The 10,691-nt window shown below is 44.9% G+C and overlaps 1 long non-coding RNA gene across 1 annotated transcript; it reads right to left on the bottom strand.

Annotated features, from left to right (window-relative positions):
- Positions 1 to 6,507: 6,507 nt before the first annotated feature.
- Positions 6,508 to 10,388, bottom strand: LOC149349207 (uncharacterized). The gene is made up of 3 exons (XR_016289399.1): positions 10,178 to 10,388; positions 9,192 to 9,371; positions 6,508 to 7,511 (listed from the first exon to the last, which is right to left on the bottom strand). It is a non-coding gene; the product is annotated as an uncharacterized LOC149349207 (long non-coding RNA).
- Positions 10,389 to 10,691: the final 303 nt, after the last annotated feature.

The following is a 10,691-nucleotide window of genomic DNA, read 5'->3' as shown; positions in this document are numbered from 1 at the left end:
AGCAAAAACGTAGCCACTACGCGACAGGCGGAAAGGCTTTCTACGCGTTGGCTGACTCCTACTTTAGGAGGTGAGTTCAAGAAAAACAAAATGCAGGAGCCGGGGCGTTTATTCAACTTAACAGAGAAATTGGCTGCACAGAACCCTAATTCCAAGCTCTTAAAAAGGCTCAGAGCGTGTAGATAAAGTTCGCGTGGTAAAAAGAACAGCTGAAGATCCTCTTCGGGAACCTTGAAACCATCGCGCGTCATCATCAATGGATGTAGGTGCGCATCAAGTTCATCAAGTTTATTTCAAGAGCATCAAGTTTATTTTCTTTAACCACCCGCAAAAAACTGCGTGTTGCTGTTGAAGCGTTAGAGAACCTTTAACATGTACCAAATTCTTATCAGTGCTTTTTCATTCTGTTCTGTACCAATATTTTTTAGTTCTTTATATTTATGTCTTTTGATTTTCTTTTGCCTCTGATGGAGCTCTGATGCATCGCGAAGATTGCCGCGGCTGCCGGTTGTCGCCGCACAAGCCCACTTGTGGCTTCGGCGCTTCCGTTTTTTTTTTGTATATTCAGATTATACTGAATGAAGATCATTATTATTGTTATTATATCATATACCTCTTAAGAGTATTAAGCCTGATTACAATAACTGTCAGCCGATGTTGCCAGCTACATCTTCATTCATCAGGAATGCTACACCTCGTTGTTTCCATCTGTCCGGTAAACGTGCCCATTTTTTAACACTGTATATGGTTCACCACTCCTCCTAACCTCACTGTGTCCAATAGATTCCATCTATTACTCGCTAGCTAGCTGCTCGAACAGCACTGCTACAGGCTAGCCTCGCTGAATAAGCTTCTAGCGTCTCGCGTTGCCAGGTTCTGAAACTGCAACCGCTGCCTGTCCTGATCCTCCGCTGCGTCGCAGGTGTGACCGCCGCAGCCGCTGGGGAGTCTATTGATGCGTTCATGTCGTACGCCAGGGTAGCGAAATTCTCATCTGCTGAGTGGGTGCATCGCCGGCTCTGGTAGCACGGCTAGGTCATTCAATTCCAACAAAACCTGGATTTCTTTTCATCCGGTGGAGAACTGCAGCGGCGCCGGGATTCAAACCGCGCCATTTCTGTTTGATCAAACGTAATTAGAGGTTGTTAGTAGCCGGCTCATGGAAAGAACTTTTATGGGAACTGGGTATCGTGACAGCTTTGAGGGAAGCCGTAGTAGACGATTCCAGAGTACTTTGGACTAGCAAGGGTCATAGCAGTCGTTGACATCGCACAGCACATGGTGTTTTTCCATTTCCTCTCAATCGAAATACGGCCGCCGCGGCCGGAATCGATTCGGCAGCCTTCGGATCAGCAGCCGAACGCCATTTTGCCACCGCGGAGAATCACAAAGACTTACAGAGGTAGCGATGTTCATAGGTAAGTCGCCTGTGTACGAGTAAATGAGAAGAAAGATGTACGAGTAGATGAGAAAGTAAATTAGAATGAGAAAGAATGTCTGGGGAATGCCTGAACCAGCTGACAGGGAATGGGGGTCGTTTTTGTTAGCTGTCATTGTGGGTCCGGCGTCAATATGGAAGGCGGTAGCTACAGCTTGTTCTGGTTCATTTTGCAGATAGCCGTTTGTGCCGGCAACCACTACCTTCAGGCAGTCATCCCTTCTCAGCATCATCAGTGCCTGGCCCAGACATCCTGCCCGGACGCTGGCCCCTTCGCAATCAAGGACCACTCAGTACTCACCCGGAATGATTAGGCCTTTCCTCACAGTGTTTGACGCATGGTTTAGTAGGTGCGCGAGGCGGCAAGCCATTTGCTCCTATCCAGGTGGTTTTCTGTTTACAGTGCAGGCGCGGCTCTCGCTGTGAGAAAGCTGCAACATTTTTCTATGAACCGAGTCATTATTAGTCTTCTATTTCTTTCCTATTCCCTACAGTCCAGATGTTTAGGGTGGAGGGGGATGACAAAGGGAATGGAACACTGACGCTGGAATGGAACAGATACTGCTTTCCTGACAGTGTTTCACGCCTCGTTTAGTAGGTGCGGGAGGCGGCAAGCCATTTGCTCCTATCCATGTGGTTTTCTGTTTACAGTGCAGGCGCGGCTGTCGCTGTGAGAAAGCTGCACCATTTTTCTATGAACCGTGTCATTATTAGTCTGCTATTTCCTTCATATTCCCTACAGTACAGAGGTTTAGGGTGGAGGGGGATGACAAAGGGAATGGAACACTGACGCTGGAATGGAACAGATACTGCTTAACTGACAGTGTTTCACGCATCGTTCAGTAGGTGCGGGAGGCGGCAAGCCATTTGCTCCTATCCAGGTGGTTTTCTGTTTACAGTGCAGGTGCGGCTCTCGCTGTGAGAAAGCTGCAACATTTTTCTATGAACCGAGTCATTATTAGTCTTCTATTTCTTTCCTATTCCCTACAGTCCAGATGTTTAGGGTGGAGGGGGATGACAAAGGGAATGGAACACTGACGCTGGAATGGAACAGATACTGCTTTCCTGACAGTGTTTCACGCCTCGTTTAGTAGGTGCGGGAGGCGGCAAGCCATTTGCTCCTATCCATATGGTTTTCTGTTTACAGTGCAGGCGCGGCTGTCGCTGTGAGAAAGCTGCACCATTTTTCTATGAACCGTGTCATTATTAGTCTGCTATTTCCTTCATATTCCCTACAGTACAGAGGTTTAGGGTGGAGGGGGATGACAAAGGGAATGGAACACTGACGCTAGAATGGAACAGATACTGCTTTCCTGACAGTGTTTGACGCATCGTTTAGTAGGTGCGGGAGGCGGCAAGCCATTTGCTCCTACCCAGGTGGTTTTCTGCTTACAGTGCAGGCGCGGCTCTCGCTGCGAGAAAGCTGCAACATTTTTCTATGAACCGAGTTATGAGTCTGCTATTTCTTTCCTATTCCCTACAGTCCAGAGGCTTATGGTGGAGGGGGATGACAAAGGGAATGGAACACTGACGATGGAATGGTACAGATACTGCTTTCCTGACAGTGCTTGACGCATCGTTTAGTAGGTGCGGGAGGCGGCAAGCCATTTGCTCCTATCCAGGTGGTTTTATACGAAGCATATTAATAGAGCTACACTACAGCCCGTCCAGCGCGGCGGTGGAGCTACCATTGACCACGCGACACCACGTGACAACATGACGTCACAGCAGAGGAGAGATGGGCTGCCGGCTCCCGCGGTCGGCCGCGGCGGTGGAGGCTCCACGTCAGAGGCGCTGCCTGCTGCTGCTGGGGGTATATCACTACAGTCTATAGGGAATGGTGGCGGTGGTGGAATAACTAAGGGTGTTTCCAATGTAATTTCCATGGGTGCCAAGAATGGTGTTGTAGCCGGTGCTGGGGCAGCGGTTGTACACTGCATTGAATTCACCGATGATCCCGTATATAGCTGCCACGGCAATCCTTGCTACACTTTTAGTGGTTGTATTAAAATGACCAAGTATTCAACCAGAAAAAGCCATGTATTACCAAGCCTAGCCATAAATATGCTTCGCATCTGACTAGCCTTAACCTTAGCTAAGCCTCAGCAATTATTTCTGTTTACAGTGCAGGCGCGGCTCTCGCTGTGAGAAAGATGCGACATTTTTCTATGAACCGAGTCATTATTAGTCTGCTATTTCTTTCCTATTCCCTACAGTCCAGAGGTTTAGGGTGGAGGGGGATGACAAAGAAATGGAACACTGACGCTGGAATGGAACAGATACTGCTTTCCTGACAGTGTTTGACGCATCGTTCAGTAGGTGCGCGAGGCGGCAAGCCATTTGCTCCTATCCATGTGCTTTTTTCTGTTTACAGTGCAGGCGCGGCTCTCGCTGCGAGAAAGCTGCAACATTTTTCTATAAACCCAGTCATTATTAGTCTGCTAGTTCCTTCCTATTGCCTACAGTCCAGAGGTTTATGGTGGAGGGGGATGGCAAAGGGAATGGAATACTGACGCTGGAAAGGAACAGATACTGCTTTCCTGACATTGTTTGACGCATCGTTCAGTACGTGCGCGAGGCGGCAAGCCATTTGCTCCTATCCAGGTGGTTTTCTGCTTACAGTGCTGGCGCCGCACTCGCTGTGAGAAAGCTGCAACATTTTTCTATGAACCGAGTCATTATTAGTCTGCTAGTTCCTTCCTATTCCCCACAGTCCACAGGTTTATGGTGGAGGGGGATGAAAAAGGGAATGGAATACTGACGCTGGAATGGAGCAGATACTGCTTTCCTGACAGTGTTTGCCGTATGGTTCAGTAGGTGCGGGAGGCGGCAAGCCATTTGCTCCTATCCAGGTGGTTTTTTGTTTACAGTGCAGGCGTGGCTCTCGCTGTGAGAAAGATGCAACATTTTTCTATGAACCGAGTCATTATTAGTCTGCTATTTCGTTCCTATTCCGTACAGTCCAGAGGTTTAGGGTGGAGGGGGATGACAAAGGGAATGGAACACTGACGCTGCAATGGAACAGATACTGCTTTCCGGACAGTGTTTGACGCATCGTTTAGTAGGTGTGGGAGGCGGCAAGCCATTTGCTCCTATCCATGTGCTTTTTTCTGTTTACAGTGCAGGCGCGGCTCTCACTGTGAGAAAGCTGCACCATTTTTCTATGAACCGAGTCATTATTAGTCTGCTAGTTCCTTCCTATTCCCTACAGTCCACAGGTTTATGGTGGAGGGGGATGGCAAAGGGAATGGAATACTGACGCTGGAAAGGAACAGATACTGCTTTCCTGACATTGTTTGATGCATCGTTCAGTACGTGCGCGAGGTGGCAAGCCATTTGCTCCTCCCTTACAAAAATTTTTAGTAATATTCTTTAGAAAGTCTTTCGACAATTGTTAATAGAACCTATCAACATTGAATAGAAAGTCTTTTAAACGCCTTTGTACATTGTAGTAACAACCTATCAACCGTCTTCCGACAATTGGCCACCGATATCCAAAAGACTCAAGTACATAGAAAGTCTTTATACTTCCTATCATCCCCTTATCGAGTTTGTATACACTTCCTACTGACCTCTTACCGACAATGTCTACCAACACCCTATTAACGGTCTTCCGACAATTGGCCACCGTTATTCAAAAGACTCAAGTACATAGAAAGTCTTTACACTTCTTATCAACCACATACCGACAATGTCTACCAACACCCTATTGACGGTTTTCCGACAATTGGCCACCGTTATCCAAAATACTCAAGTACATAGAAAGTCTTTACACTTCTTATCAACCACATACCGACAATGTCTACCAACACTCTATCAACGGTCTTCCGACAATTGGCCACCGTTATTCAAAAGACTCAAGTACGAAGAAAGTATAATTCCTACATCAACTTTTGGAAAAGTGTATGCTAACTGCACAGTACAACACTTTTACCAACATAGTTTTATCACTTCAAAATCATTTTGTGAACACTATCCTGGAGTGCTGAAAGATTAATAGAAGCAAAATGCAAATTATTACATTTATTGTGCACAAGTGTACATACGCGCTACAACACATGCATGATGCATCAAAATATTTTATGGAGAACAATAGAGGAACAGAATATTGCATTCGGCACACTTCACCTCAGTTCCCTCTGAGTAACAATGACTGACACACAGCAATTGAAAAACATAACAGGTTTTAATTCACGATGTTTCGGCTGGAGGACCAGCCTTTTTCGAGTATAGTATAGCATTTGAAACAAAAGCTGTGTGCTTCAAATGCTGTAGTACACTTGAAAACGGCTGGCCCTCCAACCAAAACGTCGTCAATGAAATCCCGTTAGGTTTTTCTTACATATATACGAGGTGTTTCAGGGAAGACTAAGTAATTTTCAAAAAACAGGTATTTTGAGATGAATGTATGGCTTTTTCAGCATAGTATTACCAATGTTGGCAGGCACCAGAAAACTTGTGAAGAGTCTTACGTAGTAAGCTGGTTAGCTAATTTTTATTAATGAACCTTTTCACTATCAGAAACTTCGTTAAAACATAAGTTGGGCTAGTTGGTAACGGCTTGAAGGAATCATACTTTTAGCGGTAAGAACACACACAACACCAAGACACACAGACACAGGACACCCGCTAGACTTCAACTATCTTTACTGGACACTTGTACGACATAAATATGTATCACTGAGCACACGCAGGTGCCTCGTCATCGGCATCTGGTCTAACTACGCCCTCTCCTCCTCCAAGGCATACGGTTGCGCCGATAAACAATCGCTTTTTCTGCCAATGCCAGGGAGGGAGTGCTTACACACATGTCACCCGCCTCTTGAATACGAAAGGCCTGGGAGCCGAGAAAAAAGAAAGAGAAATTATCGAAGTCTTTAGTATTCAAGAGGCGGGTGACGTGTGTAAGCACTCCCTCCCTGGCGTTGGCAGAAAAAGAGATTGTTTATCGGCGCAACCGTATGCCTTGGAGGAGAGGGGAGGGCGTAGTAAGACCTGTTGCAGATGACGAGGCACCTGCGTGTGCTCAGTGATACATATTTATGTCGTACAAGTGTCCAGTAAAGATAGTTGAAGTCTAGCGGGTGTCCTGTGTGTGTATCTTGGTGCTGTGTCTGTTTCTTACCGCTAAGAATATGATTCCTTCACTATCAGAGTTAGGCGTCTAGTTGCCATTAGAGATTTGTAGCAGTTACATGCACTGGAGGGGTTTCTTTCCCTGTGTGCTTTCAAAAGCGCATGTATTTTCGCACGATGCAGCCAAATTTTGTCGAGCCACAGCGGCGAAAGTAATCATGTTTTGTACATTCCAGAAACTGATATGGCTACTACGAACAACTGGCTAAAAGTCTCTAACTGCAACCAGTTGCAAACCTGTGTTAGTTAAAAAGTTAATTATCAGAAATTAGTTAACCAGCTTACTAAATACACCTCACCGGCTTTCTGGTGTCTGCTAACACTGGTAATATTATGCAGCAAAAGCCATATTTTTGAAAACTACTTATTCTTCCCTGAAACACCTGGTGCATATAAATACTGCTCACTTTCCTGTACAACACAGAAACGAAATAATTTCTTCTGTAACATGAAAGTTCCATGAGCCACATAACAAACCCGTGGAAAAAAACTGCATGCATACACACACATCTCCAAACAGCTAAAAAATCCCACACAGTGAAACAATGCTTACACTGTCTTAAGACCAACATTAAAGGCTGCAAACACTAGCGAATTAAAAGTCAAACAGATGCCAAACATATGCTAAATGTCCCCATGGATGTAGATATTAAGCTATGAGGTGATTTTAATAAAAATGCATCAGCACAGAAATGCTTAAGCGACTTTGTTGGTGCACTATCCTGACACTTGTCCTCAATATCAGGCAGCCTGCTTGTTGTTCATCATCATCATCAGCCTGCCTATGCCCACTGCAGGGCAAAGGCCTCTCCCATGCCTCTCCAATTAACCCTGTCGTTACTTGTCTGCATCACCAGCGGAAGAGGTAGCGTCCTAGTGATGAGACGTGCGCACGAACAGGTAGCCTCCTCCATGGCAGAATGCAGAAGCAAGAGAACTGCACAAGAAAACATTCAAAGTATACAGTTATAGTAACTTCTAATAGAATCAAACACGGAGAAGCAACAATCAGTTAAATGTGCACTAAAATGCAGCACTCCGAGCGAGTTTGATAAGGCTGCTGAGTAATAGCATAAGCAGCAGTCACAAGACTAGAACTAAATGTAATGCGTCCTTGAACAAGAAAAAGCTGTAACATGCTGTTGTGTTCAATTCTGCCCCCACATTCGAAGACTGAATGATATTCACAGGAACTGACATTAACGTGTTACACCTAATTAGGCTACCACGAAGAGATATTTAGCCATTCCAGTCATATGAAGATAACATGCAGGCCATCAAATATGAAAATTATTTTGTGTTTCTGTCTTGTCTGCACAAAAATTCAGGCAGCTTTTGTTTTCAAAAGTGATGGCATAAAGACATTGCAATATAATGCACATGTTGCTGTAGATAATGTATCATTTGGAGCTATACCAGGTGTTAGGGGAAAATGTATGAACAAAGAGTACAAAGGTGAGCAAGTTCGTCAGGGCAAGAGTGGCACACTGTAAAGCAAATGAATCAAAATATTAAGGCACACACTGCGTCAGATACAATACTTGTAAGTGAAGCTGCATAGAATTACAAGCGATAAAAGCCTCAGAAACGTGCCCCTAAGGGAGCAGCTGGACTGGTAGTTTTTTATTTGTCCCGCAGCACATCCCTCCAGTGCTGAGGCCTGCTCATATCTGTTTAAGTTAAGAATACAAGGGAAACAAGCAAACAAGTGTTCCAAAGAAGATAAAAATGTGCACTTAGGTTGTTCTTTAGGAAATTACCTGTCACTAATTGCAGCAATAAATACCTCTAGAAAGTGAATTAAGTTATTTACACAGCTTATTACAAACCTTGATGGCACGGGAGAAAGGCAACATCAAATGCATCGGTTCAAGTAAAGCCAGGGGTCTTGTTAAGGTCACAGCAATATTTGTTGACTTAGGCTCAGCTAGTGTAATGCAATCAGTAACTGAACGTCGGCATGAATAAAAATAACAATGCACCAATACTCAATTCCAAATGCATTTCAACTGTACAGTGCAGTCAGTTGTGACAAAGGGGGTGTGAAAGAAAACCTCAGCAATGCTCATGACATATCGAATAAGCACCTTTCTTCCGTACAGCTAAAATATAAGCTTTACAGAATTTCATGTAATGCAAGGATAACCTGGTAAGGTATCAATTATTGATGCTAGCAACAAATATGCTTCTAAAGCAGAGTGCTCCACTTGAACGCCAATATTCAATTATGCATTGCCCGTTAGGCCATGCCTATCACATCACTGGTTCACTTCAAACATGCCATACCTTGTAAGAGGTAGGTACTGCTGAAGTAAACCTATAAAATTTATTTGCCGCTTTTAGACTGCTGTATAAAGGTCATGAAGCAGATAATTGTTTTAATTTGGTCTATACTATGATCAAGATTCCCAAGCACGAGAGGCATGAGGGAAAAAACTATAAAAAGCATTTCACACTATAACACAATGCACTTGACTAGGGGAGTGCTTTCATGATGCCCGCAATATCTTTTCCCTTTCTCTTGGTCCTCTTTTAAAAGAAAAAAAAACGAAAGAGAGAGGGAGCCTGCAGCAGAAGATTTTTGGCAGGCTAAAAAAGACAAGGAAAATATACCCACTTGTCTACCTATCCTTTACAAGTGGCACATGCTTGATATCCAGTGTCAATGGCTGATAGGCTGAACCAGCAGGTCTTGATGTCATTTGCCTCTGGTTGAGGTAGCATTGGCTCGATGACAGATGAAAGCTGGTGCAAAAGTAGCGTGGTGATGCCGGTGGAGCAGCTGTACAGGGCTTGACTGCGGGTGCATTTGAAGAAAGGCTGCATTAGAACCATGCTTTCATAAACATCACAGAAGGCACATCCCATTACAACCTCTAGCTGTTCAGTCCAATCTGTTCATGAGTGGAGGCTAATGATTAATTACCTATGCCTCCAATAGTTAGCAAAAAAATGGTTTACAAAGCTTGTCATACTTTTCTTAAAGCTATTATTCGCGAATCACGTTATACTTTTATCGCTTCAGACTGAAAATGAGGGAATGACATAAATGTAGTGAACGTAAAAAAATAAAATGACAACAAACCTTCCATTGTGCGATTACCTCAGCTACACTGCAATGGAATGGTTCTGCTATTTTTAATCGTCGTTTCGTTGACCAGAACTATCAAGAAACACAGCACTTGATGTGACTGCGACGTAGAACGGGCAATGCTCCTTATCCAGTAAACACTCAGGCAGCAGAATCAAAAGACGCACGCCGCTACAAGCACTTTTCGTTCTTATGGTCTCCTTTTCACGCGCTGCTCCTGTTCACTCGGAATAACGAATCAAGCAGCACCCCATAGTTCTCGGCGTGCAACCAAATTCTATCACATAACTCGTGCGCCGAGGAGCTGACGCAAAGAGCGTGAGGCGGCGGGTTAAAAGTTGCATAGTTGGCAAGCGAGCGTGTCAGAACACCTTCTCTTTGCAAACGATCGCGTGGTGCCCGCATTTTGCACCTCACTGCGAACAAGGCGTGAAGACCAACCCAAATGCATTCGCAGCCCTCAATCATACCCCCGACACATCGCAGAAGTCATTTTCCAGTTCTGTACTTACATTTGTCAACGTTCACGGCAAGCCGTTTCTTCTATCGGGCATCGGGAGCCGGCCGCTCTCGGCGTGGTTGCGTGCAGTACGTCAGAGCAGTTTTTGAGCACTGCGTGCGCGTAAGAACGTCTTCCGCAGCACTGGAGCCATCTGTCACCTTCCGAGTTCAGTCACACTACCACAACACTAACGAGGCAGCACATTTAACACAAACAAACTGCAGAAACGCACCCAGAACTTCACACCCGTCGCACCCCGCCAACTAAGAGTCGTTTCAGCGTCCTAAAAAAGATAGTGTAGCGCGCGGCCAACATGAGACTCGCAATCCGCCGCCAGCGAACGGAAAGGTGGCGCTAATGTCGCCTAACTTTACACGCATTAAAAAAAGAATTGATAAAGCCCTTTTTGCCACAAACTTGTTGCATTAAACGACAAAATATTTTGTTTCAATTACAAAGTCAGCAAATTGGAATGATTGAGGTGAAAAAATGCGACTACTCACAACCATCTGTTTCTGGCGGCG

This window comes from Amblyomma mixtum, chromosome 3 (assembly GCF_055824585.1).
Source record: "Amblyomma mixtum isolate Tamu chromosome 3, ASM5582458v1, whole genome shotgun sequence".
Taxonomy (NCBI): Eukaryota; Metazoa; Arthropoda; class Arachnida; order Ixodida; family Ixodidae; genus Amblyomma; species Amblyomma mixtum.
This window is presented reverse-complemented; position numbering and strand designations above follow the sequence as displayed.